The sequence below is a fragment of the Podarcis erhardii genome (assembly GCF_964252035.2).
Source record: "Podarcis erhardii genome assembly, chromosome: 8".
In the NCBI taxonomy this organism is placed as follows: Eukaryota; Metazoa; Chordata; class Lepidosauria; order Squamata; family Lacertidae; genus Podarcis; species Podarcis erhardii.
In genome coordinates this window covers 46614826-46632980 of record NC_138499.1, presented here as the reverse complement: position 1 = coordinate 46632980, position 18155 = coordinate 46614826, and the positions used below count along the sequence as shown (strand labels likewise).

General features: G+C 40.6%; 1 protein-coding gene across 2 annotated transcripts in view; it reads left to right on the top strand.

The window, feature by feature from the left end:
* CABLES1 (Cdk5 and Abl enzyme substrate 1) overlaps positions 1 to 18155 on the top strand; it is a 51586-nt gene that overhangs the window by 7532 nt on the left and 25899 nt on the right. The window lies entirely within an intron of this gene.

Sequence of the window (18155 nt, the reverse complement as noted above, 5' to 3'; positions counted from 1 at the left end):
AAACAGAGCTACTGTGAAACAAGCGGAGGTGTCAGTATGATTTGGGGAACCCCAAATGTATTAAATAATACATTTTAAAGATATGTGGGGGAAACCCACCCACAAACAAGCCCATGAGGACTGAGCCTGCTCAGTAGTCACTGGCTGTTTAGAATCAGTTGGAAAACAAAAATTGAAAACAGGGGTGATGGAATGGAGAGTTAAGTTCGGAACCCTTAAAAGGAGCATTTACTGTTAGGCACTGAGAACTACACAGCAAAAAAAAAATGTGGCAGGTCTCACATTACTATTATTTCTAGTAGTATTATTAGTAAGCCACCCTTTCTCCAAAGATCACAGGGCCGTTCACAACATAAAAATACAAAATGAGAACACTGTTATGTACTGAAGTTCTCACCCTGGGCCAGCAGGGGGATACTATAGATAGGTTTTTTTAAAAAAATAATAATATTTATTAAAGTTTTGAATAAACACATATAAACACAAAGGACAATAAAAACATAAACGATCAAACAAACAAATCAAAAACAAGTATAAGTTCAAACCATATTTTCTAAACCTAATTTCACCGACCTCCTCACACCTCCCCCTTCTGTATTCTAATCTCATTTATCTTATCAGCAAATCCATTCCCACATTTCCCATAGTTTTTATTAATTCTATTCTTTTTCCTTAATCAATGCCCCTGCAAACCACTAATTTTTAAACCCATATCTTTTTAACCTTCATTAATTTTGTAATGTTTATTAAGATAGTCTTTAAACTTCTTCCAATACTATAGATAGTTATGCAAATAAGGGATCGAAAGTGACGTTTAGTGATTGGATAGTTTTAGAAAATTGTTACAGTTACATTGTACTGGAGCTCTGTATAAGCAGGCTGACTGAACCCTTCAGTTCAGTTCTGTCCTGGCCTGTGAATAAACAAGAACTGTTTGAAGAATCGCTGTGTCGTCTGATATGTTCACTCACAACCTAACACTGGTGACGAGGATGGGATGGATGGACAACAGAGCACAGCCAGATGCAGCCACCCTCTGAGCGGAGCTGAATTACTGAGCTGAAACACAGCGAAATCACTGAACAGAACCAATTCAGAGCTCACTGTTCTAGCTAGAGCACTGTGTTCCATCCATCGCCTCCACATTGGCATCGGAATCATGGCTTCACTTGTGCCTCTACCGCCGTTTGCGCCAGCCTCTGAATCATGGGACTCCTACCTTGCTCGGTTTGACTGCTACCTCCAAGCCAACAAGCTGACAGAAGTATCACAGGAGCGTAAGCGGGGCCTATTCCTCAGCCTCTGTGGGCCTGAGGTGTTCGAGACGGCCCAAGCATTGGTTGCGCCTGTAGCAGTCCAGGCAGCACCGTGGGACATGATTAAAGAGAAGCTCCGCAACCACTACGCGTCCAAGATTGCTGCCCGCCATGCGTTCTGCCGCCGGAACCAGGCAGAGGGGGAGTCAATTAACAACTACACCACTGCCCTCTGACAGGCTGCAATGCACTGCGAGTTCCGAGACTTAGATGATGCCCTGATGGATCGAATCATCCGCGGGGTCCGGAACATCCATCTGCAATGGCGTCTCCTCACCAAGCCAGACCTCACGCTGCAGCAAGCCATTGAGGAGGCCGTGGCTTCAGAAGCTGCCGAACGCTCCGCCCAGGGGATCCACAAGGCCAGCAGCCCGCGTCTTGCTAGGAAGCCAGTTCCAGTGCATCATGAAGAGGCCCGCAGTGATGAGGCATCCTCCAGTGAAGACGATGACATGCACCAGACAAAGCGGGAGCACAGGAAGTTCCAAAAGAAGTCCAAGGGCCAATCGGAATGTGCTGGCTGCGGAGGCCACCTTTCCCGTGCCAAGTGTCGATTCAGAGATGCCATCTGTCGGGAGTGTTCCAGAAGGGGCTACATCGCTAAGGTCTGCCGATCGGCTCCGTCTGACACCCCCCCTTCACCGACTCACAAGTCCAAGTCTTCACTCCAATCCGCCAAGGAAAGCTCACCAACTCCCACTGTCCGTCTGGAACCACAATTGGCCAAACCGACTCGCCTACACGATCAAAAGTGAACGTCACTTTTGATCCCTTATTTGCATAACTATCTACAGTATCCCCCTGCTGGCCCAGGATGAGAACTTCAGTACATAACAAACACAGAATACATAACAAAAAATAAACAAGCAAAACAGTATCACCCATATAATTAGCATATACACATGTGACACAAATCTTATTCTATTTCGTGGGGGATGTAGTTCCTCTTTTTGGGACTGTTTCAAGTGACTACCCCAGTGTAGTCCACTGAGCACTTTTATAATACTTTCGCAGTAAATTCCCCACCAAGAATTTTGCATTCTTCAGAGAGTCAAATTGATTGATGAACTTAATTTTTCAGTCTTATTCACTTTATCTAGTTATATTTACTGTGTTTGAATTTTCTGAGTGATTTAGATATAAAATGAATAATTAAGTATGCACATTCTTGGCATAAACCCAAGAAATACTCAACTCAGGGGTAACCTTTTGCCCCTTATAAATGTGGAAGCAGTGCCTTGTAGGCAGACAAGCCTTATCAGCAGGATGAGTAGGTGCAGCCCTGAAATTGCTTGCCGAAAGACGTTAATGCAACTCAAGGTGAGCCTTTAGATAGACATTATCAAAGAGAAACCATGTGAGGATTAGAAGAAGGGGAGAATTGAAAGAAAAGGGTCTGGTTTTTCTTCAGTCATTTGTTACGCTGTATGCTTTTTGACCTTGTAATGTTCCTGCAATTTGAACTTCCAGTTGAAAGAATTGATATCTTTGGGAGGATCTGTTCCATCCATTATCAGCAAAGTAATACAGTCACTTTTTGTGACCGGCTACATCATGCAAGACCTGGTGCACTGTGCATTTTTGTTTTCACAAAGCTTCTGAATATGTTGTGAAGCTATAATCAGAGTTCCTTGTCTTTTCTATTTGTGTTAGCAGTTTAGGTAATTACATACTGGATTATATTTAACATACTAGATTATATTTAATTAGTGTGGTTTGGGTTTGAGTTGTGCATGTGTTCACAAGAAATAAAATTACCAGCCTACTCCCCCCCCCAACACACACACACGCACAGCCCCCGTCCAATAAAGCTGTTGATGTTTTTGTGTATTAGAAGGGCGGGGGGGGGGGTTGCAGTAAATTCACTGTAAATTCAGGGTGGTTTTAGATGGTTTTAGTGGAGTTTAAGATGCTTAAATGCTGCAGCGAGACTCCTTACGGGGTCTTCGCTGCGAGATCACATTCACCCTGTGCTATACCAGCTGCACTGGCTCCCGGTGGAGTACAGGATCAGGTTTAAGGTGCTGGTTTTAACCTTTAAAGCCCTATACGGCCTAGGACCCTCGTACCTGCGGGACCGCCTCTTCTGGTATGTCCCACAGAGAAACTTACAGTCTTCAAATAAAAACATCTTGAAGGTCCCAGGCCACAGAAAGGTTAGGCTGGCCTCAACTAGAGCCAGGGCTTTTTCGGCTGTGGCTCCGATCTGGTGGAACACTCTGTCACAAGAGACTAGGGCCCTGAGGGACTTGACATCTTTCCGCAGGGCCTGCAAGACAGAGCTGTTCCACCAGGCCTTTGGCCAGGGCACAGCCTGACTCCCTCCCTCGGCAATCTTCGCGGAGCTCTGGCCCAATGGTTGCCAGTGGCTTGATTTGAATTAATTTTATAATGAATGATTTTAGAGCGTTGTTTGTGTTGTACTTTTGTACTGTTTTATTGCTGTTAGCCGCCCTGAGTCCGGCTTCGGCTGGGGAGGGCGGGATATAAATAAAATTTATTTTTTATTATTATTTGTTTCACTGACATTGCTAGAGCTTAATTCTGAAGTCCTGCCTTTAGAACCTTTCTCATCCCTGCAACATGGGATGCTACAATGAAGGCAAGAGTGCTTTTGAGTATATCCAGACTGCCTTTCCCTTGCTACTGAGTAGTCACAACTATTTGCACACCTGAGTTTCATCAATAAAGCCAGATGTTATTACCCTTAGGAACCTAGAAACAGTGTTAGAAACTGAGATACGAAAACTAGGAGCTAAATGACAACTTAAACTTGGGTTATGGGTACAACAGCAGAATGTCTATGTGCACTTTTTAAATAACAAGAATACAAAGCTGAAAATGAATGAAAATGAAATATTATGCTCACTTTTCACATGGTCTAGTCATTCTGCCCACCGCCCTAATATTCTTAAGAGGGTCCCTTCTCCAGTCTTCAGAGAGTAGCTGGAAGTAAGGAGGCAGAAATAGGTCCTCCTTTCCTTTCACTCCCCAGTTTTAATCTGAAATCTTAGGTGCACTACTGTGCCCAGAGCTCAGTGTGAGTTTTGAACAATGCCTAGAATGGATGGAAACAAATAAATGTTTTTCTGTTCGCTTAGAAATTTGACATTCCATACACCTAGGATTTCAAGTACATCTTTGCCCCAGCACTCTATTGATTGCCATGGTCTGTCAGAGGAATATTCTTTAGCAATAGCTTTTATAGTTTTTTGTCATTGCAAAAGGGACACGTTCCTTTTTTTTCCCTTCTTTTTTTTTTTTTGGAAGTGCCTGTTTTCTCTCTAATTTAATAAAGGGGTATCTGACTGTGAATAGTTTGAATCTCTCAGGCCTCTCATATTTTAATGGTGTGCCATTTAGTAAATTCTTTATATTCTCTCTTGGGTTTCAGATTATGTTTTCTATTCCTGTCCCTGGTTTTTTGTTTGCTGTTAATGAATCTGAAATGGAGGGCCCTGTACTTCACACATGTACTTCTGTGTGGTTTTTTTTATCTGTAAAAGCTTTCCTTCCATGAATGCCACCATGTTAATAATTTATCTGAAAAGACTTTAAATTAGGGCTGCAGCTTTTGATTAATCATTTCCATGCATTTTTAAAAAGTGTCCCTGATTTAATTAGGCACCAAGTTAGTAAAGATATTACTGCTGCTCTCTCTTTCTCTCTTCTCCACCCCCCATCTTAATTGATATCATCTCCCCCTCCTACCCACCTACCCTGACTATTGGGCAGTAGGATGAAGAGAAGGAGTTAGACACAGGCAACTTTTCTCCTATGCTCTTGCTGTGGTTAAGATTTGCTTCATCTCTTTAAGGCTCAGGGTGGGGTGCGAAGAGGACTCTTAGCCCAGACCATCACCAAGACAGGGCATGACAGTCCAGATTTCCAAACAGGCTGTCAGGTTGCAGTTGTTCACACTTCCTTGGGAACAAGTTCCATTGAAATCAGTGATATTTACTTTAAAAGTTAAGCAAGCATCTGCAGAAAAGAGCAATCAGATTGATCAGGGCAATGGAGCAAGTCCCCTATAACTGCAAGCCTTCCATTTTTTCAGACCATGGTCCACCTTTAACCCAAACATGCATTTGGGGACCTGTTCCTTTAATTTTTAAGTGATTTTTTTTTGTGGTGGTCTGCTGTTGTGACTCGCCTTAGACCAGGCTGTAACCCAGAAGTGGGTCCTCACCCATCAGCTGAAGACCAGTACCCTATAGTGTTTAAGGCTTTTTCTTTAGAAAATAGGTAGGTAAGGGCAGGGGGCCATGATAGAGGTATACAAAATTATGCATGGTGTAGAGAAATTGGAAAGAGGGGGAGTCTTGCTCTCACAACAGGGGATCATCCAATGGTAGAAGATCCAGGAGAGACAACTATAATAGTTAAATTGTACAATCCTACAAATCTTCAAGGATTTGTAGCCCTAGTTCTCAGTGATGTGGTAACTCTCTTTTCCTGTACTGTACCAACTTCAGACTACATCTGGGAACTCACAAGACTGAATGATCCTCCATAAAAAAAATATTCTGCAAATAGAAATCTAGGACCTCTGGGACAAGGGCTGGTAGCCTAGTTTCCCCATGATGCTTACTTTTCTGTGTGCATGTGTTTTTTAATCAAGGCATGGGTTTACCATCATGATCGAGACTATAACCTGTTGAGGGTAAGGCTGAATAAGTTAAATAAGAAATGCCTGAAACATGCAAAGCAGTGAGATCACATAATGCAAAGCATATTTGCTACCAGGCCTCTGAAACCTTAACCATCACAGTTAAAGACCTTAGTTAGGTTAAACCAAATCATATGGAACTCCACTATACCAGTTTGTGCATATTTCTAGGAACCTCCAGAGGCAATTTTTTTAAATCTTTCCATATCCATGTCTTCTCAACTTCATCTTCTTTTTCACTTTGCTGTCATTCTGAAACACTATTAATTCAGAATTTCTCCCTGAATGAGAAATAAACAATCTGTAATGGTTAAGTAACCACATTGCATTAGCAGAAATTTATCTTGAGTTATGGGTGTACACATTCCAAACAGCATGTGGAATCTGTTGAAAATGGCCTGTACACATAGTCATAACATGTAGCACCAGCCACTGTATCTATCTGCTGTTTCCACCCCAGCATTGGCAGCCTCCCAAATTTAGTAGGTGCAGAAAGCATAGTGCTGGTTTGGAAATTCTCTGGGTAAACGTTAGTGGGAAATGCTGTATTTATTTGTTTGTTTATTTTATTTACAGATCACTTCCCCATAAAACAATTTGACGAGATTTAACAATAAAAAATGTCAAAAATAAAAACATGTGTTGCTATCTTCCAAAAGATTGGAGTACACGTCCCTTGAAAACTTTTATCATCCACATTTTATGCTTTCTTTTGTCAGTCTAGTTTTGTAAAACAAAAATACAAGTTTAGGTCCATTTAGTCAGGAAGCATTTCAGAGACTATAATCTCACATAATTCATTGCATATTGTGGCAGCAATGAAGTTGCCAAGTATAGATTTTTTCTTTAGTGGTGTGCTTCAGGGTTGATAATACTCTGACTCAGTGTAATTCACAATTTGCTGCCTGAGGAAGGCAAACCTTGTAAAGACATTAAGAGGGATGGGAATGAGCCAAATCTTTATTTGTATCCCTCTTTCAAGAAGGGAAAGCGCATCTATGAATCTAGGTAGCAAATAAAAAGAAACCTATTAATGGGAGAAAGGAAAGGAAAACAAACAGAACGTTGTATGAATTAAGACCGTACAGCTTAAACATTCCTTTCAGTCTAATGTTCATTTGTGCAGAGAGATTCTAAGGCTTCAGCTTGTTGGAAAGTTCTGCTGAGTCTCATAAACTGAAGGACTAGATATGCATCCACTGATAAAGGAATTGCTTATCAGTGCACAGAGAAATTGACAGAGCAAATGCAAGATTATCAATTAGGATGGTCTGTCAAGACAAAACATCCCATTTCTTAACTATGAAGATTATGGGGGTTGTTGTCAATACTGAGATGATCACACAGTAAAAGCTACTAGCTGCATCTGGAGATGTGTTATGATCTCTGCAGGTGGCTACCAAAACCTGAAAATTATATTACAACATGCATAAAAGGAAAAGGGACCACACTTGTTACTGTTGGTCTTGGCCATAATAAATAGACAGCTAGTTAGGCTGTGCTATCTGCCAGTTAACTTGTGCAAATTGTTGTGAGTAATCTACTTGCATGTCCTATTTATGGAAAGCATTTCTGTGAGCACTATTAACACCATGCTTTCCCTGGATTTCTCTTCCCTTCTACCATGGCTTTCCAATTTAGTTTATTTCTTCAAATTTTCATTATGATTTTATTTATTATTTATTAAATTTGTATACCACCCTTCATCCAAAGATCATAGGGGTGGTTCACAACATGAAAATACAAAACTGAGAACACAAAATACATAATAAAACAAAAGCAAGCTGATCCAAACTGACCCCCTGTCCATACACGCAAATATGTTTTAATACTTTTTTGTGTTCTGCATTATATTTTATATTCTGCTTCTGTACACTGCTTAGGCACTTTTTTGAATGTAGAGTGGCTTACATTTTGGAATAAAAATAAATAAATAAATAAAAATGTTTCCCCACCAATGCAAGAAGGGTGCTGACAGTTACATGAATTAATAAGCTGGCAGATCTAACATCAGGCCAACTCTGAATCTACATTTTACCCCCAGTCACATGTTCACAGGGGCAGTATTGAAATAATTTGAATGAGCAACATGACCCTTTGATCCTAATCATGCAAATAGCCTTCATTGAGAAGTATGCCTGACTTTATGGACCCAATTATTTAGATGCTCATTTCACATTATTTCTCTTCCTCAAAACATATGGGCAGTGATGGAGGGTAGAATAATACACATTGGGCCTCTTTACAGTGGTACCTTAGTTTAAGAACAGCTTAGTTTATGAACAACTTGGATTAAGAACGCTGCAAACCCGGATGTAGGTGTTTTGGTTTGTGAACTTTGCCTTGGTAGCACATGTTCTGCTTTCTGTTGAGTGTGTTCCATTTGTAAATTGAATCCCCTGCTGCTATGGGAAAGCACACCTTGGTTTAAGAATGCTTTGGTTTAAGAACAGACTTCCGGAATGGATTAAGTTCATAAACCAAGGTACCACTGTATACCTGAAGGAGTGTCTCCACCCCCATCATTCAGCCTGGACACTGAGGTCCAGCTCCAAGGACCTTCTGGTGGTTCCCTCACTGCGAAAAGTGAGGTTACAGGGAGCCAGGCAGAGGGCCTTCTTGGTAGTGGTGCCCGTCCTCTGGAACGCCCTCCCATCAGTTGTCAAGGAAATAAACAACTACCTGACTTTTAGAAGACATCTGAAGGCAGTCCTGTTTAGGGAAGTTTTTAATGTTTGATGTTTTATCGTGTTTTTATTCTTCTGTTGGGAGCAGCCCAGAGGGGCTGCAACTGTTCATGTGGAAGACTCACTTGATTATAGAGGCTATCTACATGGTGGGACAGGGGTCTATATTAATCTTTCACTATATTATTGTCTGAATTTTCTGGAACCGTGAAATTGGTTTTCAAGATGGAATAATCCTGCTGTTGTTTCCATATTTGCTTGTCTTTTGATGAACTTCAGCGTGGCTGAAGTGAGGGAGCTTGTGATCAGTTCCCCACTCCTTTGCCCCAAGTCAATCTCACTTTGAACTCACTGCAGCCTCGGGGTTGTTCCTCGGTTGTGTATATAAACTCTAGGCTGAATCAAGTTCAGGGGCTGTTAATCTCCAAATCAAGCTTGTTTATAGTAGATTTAAATATACTTATTTCTTTCATAGATTAGCAGGCTCATTTTGGAAACCTCAGATCTACCTACACATAACGATGCAGGATTGTTTTGAGATGCTCTGTTCCCAATTTAGAAATGGAATCTCATCCAAACAATGATGTAAACACTGTCATTGCTATGTCAGTATAATTGTAGAGAGTAATCATTGCTTATTTCTCGCCAACATGTAATAAGATGGTTTTACCACTGTCCAGCCTGCCTTTGAACATACATTACATTAGTAATGTGTATAAATCAAATTATAATGACTAGAATTAGGATGACTACACTCACCAGATGAGATTGTTGTGGTGTGCTTTCATATTCTTTTTCAAAAAACATATCTAACAAAATAAGGGAGTATTTGGCTCCCATATGTTTAACCAAATAATGCCTGTGTAATCAGATAACACTAAGCGCCTGTAGTCATTTAAACCTAGTGGTTCGTATCAAGACTTAAGTGGATAATGAAGAGATATTGTCTGGATCCAGTCCACCAGTCTTTCATTTATTGGTAATAACTAAGAGAACAGGGAATAGCCAGTCCTTTGCAGTGTCCTGCATCATGTCCATTGTCCTTAATCTCAAATGACATATATAAACATGAGAATGCAAAAGGTGAGTACATTTACTTTCAGGAAGGCTAAAAAAATGCATCCTTCTCATCATTCCCAGTATCTACTGTTTTGAATCAGAACACACTGAGGAATATGTGGAGGTGTAAGAGACCTCTCTCCGCCTACTTTTCTTCAAGTTCTTCAATGGGCATCACTGGAATGGTGGTTTCATTTTGTTAACCCAATCTTCTTCCTTATTCTGTACAGCAATTCTGTTTTCTTTTCATAGTATCCCCTCTCCGCATCACAATAGCCACAGGGAAGTCTTTACATCCTGTCTGTGAGCTATAGCTGTGTACGGTGGCTTACAGTTTTCTAGGAGGTTTTGTGCTTTATGACTATATAGGTGAAACGTGGTCTATAAGTAAAATAAATAAGTGCTCTATGTTTGTAGCACTTGAGACATTTTAGTGGTCATACCTCAAGTTTTAGTTTCTGGAAGTCCTTGTGTTTCATCTGCAAAATTCTAACTGATACCAGTGAAAAAACTGCTCAGGACTATAGCACTACAAAGCTGTGTTTTACAGAATTGTCTTAAAACTTTGAAGAGGATTAAACAGAAGTGTATGTACAGGTAGGAAGAAGGAATGAACTAAATGCACTTTTGCTGTCTTTGTACAACAAATTCATCTTGCACTGGTGCAATGATGTGAACACCATTGCCATTTCAGCTTTATTTTTAGTGTTGTTGTTGTTGTTGTTGTTATCTTTAAAAGGCACAAAGTTGAATCTCTTCTGTTAAAAGCAGAAATAGGAGGTGGAACTCATTTATATAGTGGATATATAATACCACTGCAGTTTGGGGGGAGGAAAAACTGGAAGTAGCTACTAGCATCTTTGTCTGCTTCAAAGGACAAAAACAAATGTATAATTCTTAAAAGTGACCTTTTCCCTCTTCGTTTCTACTCAGATCTCTTTGAAAAGTTCAGCTTTCTTTATGGATTATCTTTCAGTGAAAGATGCTTTCATGTTGGCATGAAAGGCCAGTGCCAGCATCCTTGTAAACAGTTCTGCAGTAACAAAGCACTTCTTAAATGTGTGGTAGGAGATATTTTCTTATGTTTTTCAAGGCTAGGACTTAAAAGAGTCTTGTGGAAATTGTACTAAGCGCTGGTCAAACTATCCCCATTATAGCAGGCTGAAGTGGAACTTCCACTGGTCCTTGTGCCTATGTGATACCAGCTCTGTGAGCTCCTCATCCCAGGACTCAAGATCTGTAATACTGGCTGCTAACATCTTGCCACAGCACCAGATTTTGGATTTTGGAAGATACAGTGGTATTGTCCTGAATAGCTCAGGGAGCAATGTTGTGCTGGTAGATAGCTGTAAGAATGATAAAGGGAGACCAGAACAGTGGGTGTGGCTGTGTGTTGGGGTCAGGGTGCTCTTCAATTTTTTGACTTGGAATGAGACAAACAGAAATTGCATTGGGACAGTTTTTTCATACGTACCTTTCATAAAAGTGGTAATAATGTGCACATGTGCAGATATACCAACTAAACTTATAGGCTCTTGAGTAACAGGAGCTTACAGCTATGTTGGCCAAGTGTGACTTAATGTGAGCTTAAAAGAAGAAAAGGACCAGCTCTATCCTAATTTACAATAGCTTGCTTTGCTGGTTGTCAAAGGGGATCCTTGTTTACCCCTACTAGACAGTCAGACTGCTGGCTTCATTCAAACGTGGAATTTATTGCATTACAGTGGCATCTCGGGTTAAGAACTTAATTCGTTCTGGAGGTCCGTTCTTAACCTGAAACTGTTCTTAACTTGAGGTACCACTTTAGCTAATGGGGCCTCCCGCTGCTGCTGCACCACCGCTGCACGATTTCTGTTCTCATCCTGAAGCAAAGTTCTTAACCCGAGGTACTACTTCCGAATTAGCAGAGTCTGTAACCTGAAGCGTCTGTAACCTGAACCATCTGTAACCTGAGGTACCACTGTAGTTTAACTGATTATAAAGCTAGTGCTTCCAGCCTGCTTTCTAAAGTTCCTTTTATGCTGTGTTTGCCTGTTCCGCCACATCTCAAATGCTTTTCTGCCATGTTGTGATAAATGTCATTCACACATGTCATTCCTCCATGCTGTCCCTCTTCCTCTACTTTCTGCCATCCTTCCAGGCTTTACCTGCTTGGCATGACTTTCTGTGCTGAAACACTGGCACACACTTCCTCATCAGAGAAAGAAAAAAGTGTGAACCAGGAGTGCAGCATGCACCATTGCTACACCCCACAGCTCACCACAAAGGCGGGAAAGTTTGCCTCATGCGATTTTTCAAAGTTTCAGAAGCTGCAAGCAGATTTTTTCTGAAATCAAATATCATGGAAATAAGCATTAAACTAGTGCTATATTCCGTTAAATTCCATTAGTTTTCCGGAAGTTGCTTTTACGTCAGCTGAAAGCTCAAATAAATTGCGCAAAATAGCAGTTAGGGGAACAGCAATAAAACAGAATAAATTGGAGTGTGAATGCAGCCTGTGGCTATCTACCATACCATTTAAAAAAAAAAACCCCAAGATGAAGCCGAGTGTGTGTGTGTGTGTGTGTGTATGGAAAATTTGTGATTTAATCTGAGAACACTGGAGAGAAAACAAAACTTAAATAAAAGGACAAGGGTAGCTTTTGTTCCATGTTAACCTGATCATATCACACTGCTTTAGGACAAAGTAGTTTGATTTATCATTTCTAGTGAATGGAAAGTCCTGTTCCTTGTATAGCAGGATTCATTTGGCACATAGTCAACAAGTGATTAAAAACAAAACAGGGATCAATGTTCATATCCTTTGTCCCTTTCTCATAGAAGTCTTTCTTTATCTTCATCCATGTTGCAGCTTGTTCTCAATAATGTAGCCTAATTCTAGGCACGTGACCGACTTGAAATCATTTCTCCCTGTTGACATTTCCTGATGCTTACTTAGGTAATCTTTCTGAACAACTCTGCAGCATTTCTTTGAGCATGTTGGCAGGAGTAGAGTGAGCAATTTTTGAAGATTCAGACAGTGCACTATTTTCATATACTTGGCTTTGTGTAGAGCAGGCTGAGAAGTTTAGTGCTTGCAGTAGCTAACAAGGCACAAATGGCACAAGCTGCTTGTCCATTTCCCTGATCAGGCAGGCTGGAGATTGGATAAGAGCTGTTGCTTCAACAATTAAGCAGCTCAGACATGGCACTTAAGAAGGATCTGGAGACTCCACACCCTCCTGGTTCTTGATCAGGCCCTGATCTTAGCAGGTGTTTCCCATGTGCTTCTCCTCCTCCAGAGTAGCCTTGTGTGCAGCTAGATGGGTCCTGGAGCTGCTGAGTTCAAAGCTATTTACTCACCATCTCTTCTGCTCCTATGGCCCTGGGAGAGATGCAGGAGGGAAATGTAACCAGACAGTTCCAGTCCTGGGGTTAGGATGTCCAGATCTGGGATAATTGGCAGAATGGAGATATGCTGAAGGATCCTGCTACTCATCTGAGGAGACCTGAGCTTTGCTATCTGTAACTTACGTTGTGAGTTATTTGGTTGAAGAATTGTACAAACAGTTATAATTCTTGTGAAACTAGAGGCATGTATGGGTGACTGAACACCACTGGTAATCAGTGAATACTGTTCACTTTATATTCCCAAAAATAAAATGCATAAAACACTTCGGTTTTGTCATTAAGGGAAAGGAATAAAATAGAATTTACAGCACATTGGTAGGCATTTTTAAAACATTGGGCATTTTTTAAATAAAAAAACTTGCTGTTAATGATGCACACTCTGCGACTTCTGCTGGGCTGGGCTGCCAATGAATCACTCCTTCAGTGAGATATGGCAACTGCAGCAATGAAACTATGCTTTATAGGCATAATCCTAGTAAACAGTGCTTTTATTGTTCAAACATTCTTTCTTCTTTGCAGCAAAGCTCCCATGTATGTGTTGAAAGAGCCCTTGAAGTGTTGTTTTTGTGACACATTTTAATGAACCTCTTGCCCTTTTGTGTAGTTCATGTAATGCAGTTAATTTGACTGGAACAAGTGCTCCTTTTTTCTTTGCTTCTGTTTCTTCTGCTTGAGACTAGGGCATGGAATATGCTGTTCAGAAGGCAGGGGTCATATCTACGCCCCAGTGTGTGTGGCTTAAAACGGCAGTTGTTTTCACATATAAAATTAATTACATTAAAAGGGCAAGAAAGGTGGTGTTCTTCCATGTGCAGCTGTATCTGTGCTTCTACTTTAGATACTTTGGTGGCACAGTCTTGCACTATCATGGCTAAAGAGGAATTAACTCCTGATAAATGGAGTAGATCTATCTTGGCTGCCACTAAAACTCTTTTCTTTAGTGTTTTCACATCTCCATGAGGATTGTGACTCTTGGGATGTTCTCCATTCCTTCTCTACAATGGAGCACGTTGATGTGCTGGCAGATCTGCTGCTGCTTAACTTTTTGACGGAGTTGGTCTTGTGTGCATGTGGTATGGCTATACAAGCAGTGTTTTGCACTCTTCACAGAGGAGGCTTCTTTCTTTGTTGTGTACTCCGGGGTCTTCCCCGTAAACATAGCACAAGCGTAAATCTGTGCAGCAATGGAATCAGTTACTGATACTTAGTGCTACATTCCATACAACCCAAGACAAAAATTTAAAAACAATTCCATATATTAAAAAACAATTAAAATAGAACCAATACAGATGCAGACTGTGGGATAAGGTTCTCTAGTTAAAAGGTTTGTTGAAAGAGGAAGGTCTTCACTAGGTGCTGAAAAGGCAACAGGGACAGCACCTGTCTAGAATATAACAGGAGGGAATTCGGAAGGGTAGGTGGCACCACATAAGCTAGTAGGCAACTAGTTGTGCACATTGGATTGTCAAGTTGTTGTTGTTGTTGTTACCATTGTGGACAGGCCCAGAAGCTCATAATTTCTGTGAGGTGGGTCAATGTTAATCCTACTTTTTACAGCATTCTGTATGAGGCAGTGACTTATCACCTCATTTATCCAAGATTTCATTGGAATTTGCCTTGCTGGCTCTTAGCTGTAATGTTGATTTATTTAGTGGATTATTTAGTGCAAAACAGCAGTAAAAGATATGTTGTTTCACATTCTGGCTTTTCAGTATAGTAGGCTAAAAGTCTAATCCCACCTAACCCCCGTTGAATTTAGTTGAATAGACTTGCTTCTGAGTAGCCTTGGTTAGAATGATGCTGTTAGTCTGTTACATACCGTAATCTAGGATAAAACAGCAGCAGTTTTCAAAATAAAAGCTCTGATTTACAAAGAGTACAACAATCCATGATATGATATAAGAAAACAGGAATTTCCAGAGTGTGAGAAAAATGGCCCTGTGAGTAAGTGTCTGTAAACAGAATGCAGCAAGTTGTAAAAACAAATGTCAGGCTTAATTTTCCACCTCTTCAGCAGCTGCCCCTTTTTGGTCACACCAGTGGCTGAGACATGGAAAACATGCATTAAAAACACTGTGTTGAATAGTATTGCATATAGCAGATTGTCTTTTAAATTATAAATACAGTGGTACCTCAGGTTACATATGCTTCAGGTTACATACGCTTCAGGATACAGACTCCATTAACCCAGAAATAGTACCTTGGGTTAAGAACTTTGCTTCAGGATGAGAACAGAAATCATGCTCCAGCGGCGCGGCAGCAGCAGGAGGCCCCATTAGCTAAAGTGGTGCTTCAGGTTAAGAGCAGTTTCAGGTTAAGAACGGACCTCCGGAACGAATTAAGTACTTAACCCGAGGTACCACTGTAATAAATAAATACATTAAATTATTATTATTAATTAAATATTTCTGCGGCACTTTTCTGGGAAGCACTCATTGAAAACAACAACAACAAATAAAAAAAATCAAATGCTATGAACAGACCAGAAGAATAAAACCCATACTGTTCCTCCAAACAAACCATAAGCCAACAAAACATAATTCATGGCAGTTAATTTTTTTTTGAGCCAAAGAGGAGTGCTGCTGAGGGGGCCTTTCAACTACCATTCCATGTTTGTATTGTCACACTGTGCTGCCTTGTATTTTCTTGTCCTCACCACCATAATGAGAAAGAGAGAGAGAGAGACTATTCCGTTTGCAAAGAGGGTGAAAAATGTTAATTTTCCTCACCAACAAAGTGAAGAGAGAAGGCTGTTAGCATGGGAAGGGGATGAAACCAAAGCATTTGACTGCCAGGGAGTCTTAATTTCATGTATTTTGGGAACTCTTTCTCTACTATCACAGTTTTCATCAGTTGCTAGGTCACTGAAGAATTTTTTTAGAGCTCAAAAGCATAGCACTAAAAATAGACCTCAGGTTAAAAATTCAATGACCTCATCCTTTGGGGGAGATGCATTTGTATGCTTATAGGTGGAGAGACAGTATGAAAGGCTGGATGAGAAGCTCACTTGTATAAAAGAATAATGTATTCTTCTAAGCCAACAAGGTGATGAGCCAAAGGCTAAATGCATCCAGAAATAAATTGCTCTAGATGGAGCTGCATGATTAATGCGCAGTTTCTGTAGTCATGAAATAAGAGCAGGTCTTTTGATATCTTCTTCAGAACGTCTGTTAAACCTGCTTTATTTAAAAACAAAAAAGATGTTGAGCTTCCCACAACTCTTCTGCAGGCTAGCTATCCACTAAAGTGAGGAACCAGATGGACTACAACTCCCATTAACCCTAGCAAGCATGGCCAATGGCCAAGGATGATAGGAGTTCTAGTTCAGCAACATCTGGAGGGTAAAAGGTTCTTCATCCGTGCAGTAAACCAAGACCAGCCTGGCTTTCTTCAATTTTAAACATACACATTGATCACTGTGAAACAGTCCCTAAGAAAATGTTTCTGTGTAAATCCTGCTGAAATGAATTCTTGTGCTGTTCCCATTAGAACGTCCCAGTGGGCTGTGTCTGAATTTTGCAGGCTTCATCCTACACCAGGGGTAGCCAACACAATGCCCTCCAGATGTTGTTGGATCCCAACTCCCATTAGCCCCAGCTAGCATTGTTGTTGTTTAGTTGTTTAGTCATGTCCGACTCTTCGTGACCCCATGGACCAGAGCACGCCAGGCACTCCTGTCTTCCACTGCCTCCTGCAGTTTGGTCAAACTCATGTTAGTAGCTTCGAGAACACTGTCCAACCATCTCGTCCTCTGTCGTCCCCTTCTCCTTGTGCCCTCCATCTTTCCCAACATCAGGGTCTTTTCCAGGGAGTCTTCTCTTCTCATGAGGTGGCCAAAGTATTGGAGCCTCAGCTTCAGGATCTGTCCTTCCAGTGAGCTAGCATAGCCAGTGACTAAGTCTTTAGTAAGAAATCTTACATCAGAATAAAATTAGCACTAGATGTTCTTAATGGGTGTGGGTGTGGGTGTGGGTGGGTGTATGTATTCATTTATTTAAAACCCTAAACACAAGGTTAGTGCCACAACAAAATACAGGGAAGTGTATGAACCGAATTCTGTTTTTGTTTTTAAACATTACAAATCCAATTCAAATGACATCACAGGTGAATTTGCATTGGCAAAGAATTGATATACATGTTGTAGCTAGCAGGCTATGATTTTGAACAACACAATAGGTGCACAAGATGTCATTATTCCCCCTCAACTTTGGGGGCATGTGCATTCTAAAATTTTAATGGTTTATTTATTGTTACTCCTCCATGAATGTATTGTGGTTTTAAATATTTACAAACCTTATTTCAGCTCTAACAAAGATCCCCAAAGCAGTTACCAAAACAAAAGAATAAAGAAGTTTAAGAACATAACAAAAAATCCTCAGCACCAGGAAGAGATAAAATAGAATAATGTTCCAGAGATTCCAAGTTAGCTGTAAACAAATCAAATCACTAATGCAGATAATGGAAGAGATGGCATTAGCTGTATTTCTGTGCATGTGTATTTGTGTGTATATAAATATCTAATAATTAGTGTAGTCTTATTTGTATAACCCTGTTAACAGGAAGCTATTTATGCTATCTGAAATGTGGTAATACCTTTTGATTCTTCTGCAAGAGATAACAAGCTTCTAAGTCTCTCCAACTTCCCTCCTAGGCAATCTGATTATAGTTCTTCTTTTGTTTTGTTTTGATTTGATTATGCATTCTGATACTATCTATTGTATGTTCATTGTATGATACCTGTTTTTTTCTAGAATTGATTTTATCTTGCTGCATTTCCCCCCTCAAATTACTGAAGTTTAAGCATGTATGCTTAAAAAATATTGAGTCATCGGGGTAGCAGGCCTCGTTTCCAAGGAAGATCTTACTTCCTTTCATTCACGTCCCCTCACCCTCGTCACCACAGCTTCCCCTTCCCTTTCTTCTTGTCTCCTCTGTGATGTGGCCACCTTCCTCTCTCCATTTTTTCTCCTGGTCCTTTTGTTGTTGCTCCTGCTTCATCATCCGAAAACATAGAGGACATATAGGGAGCAGGAA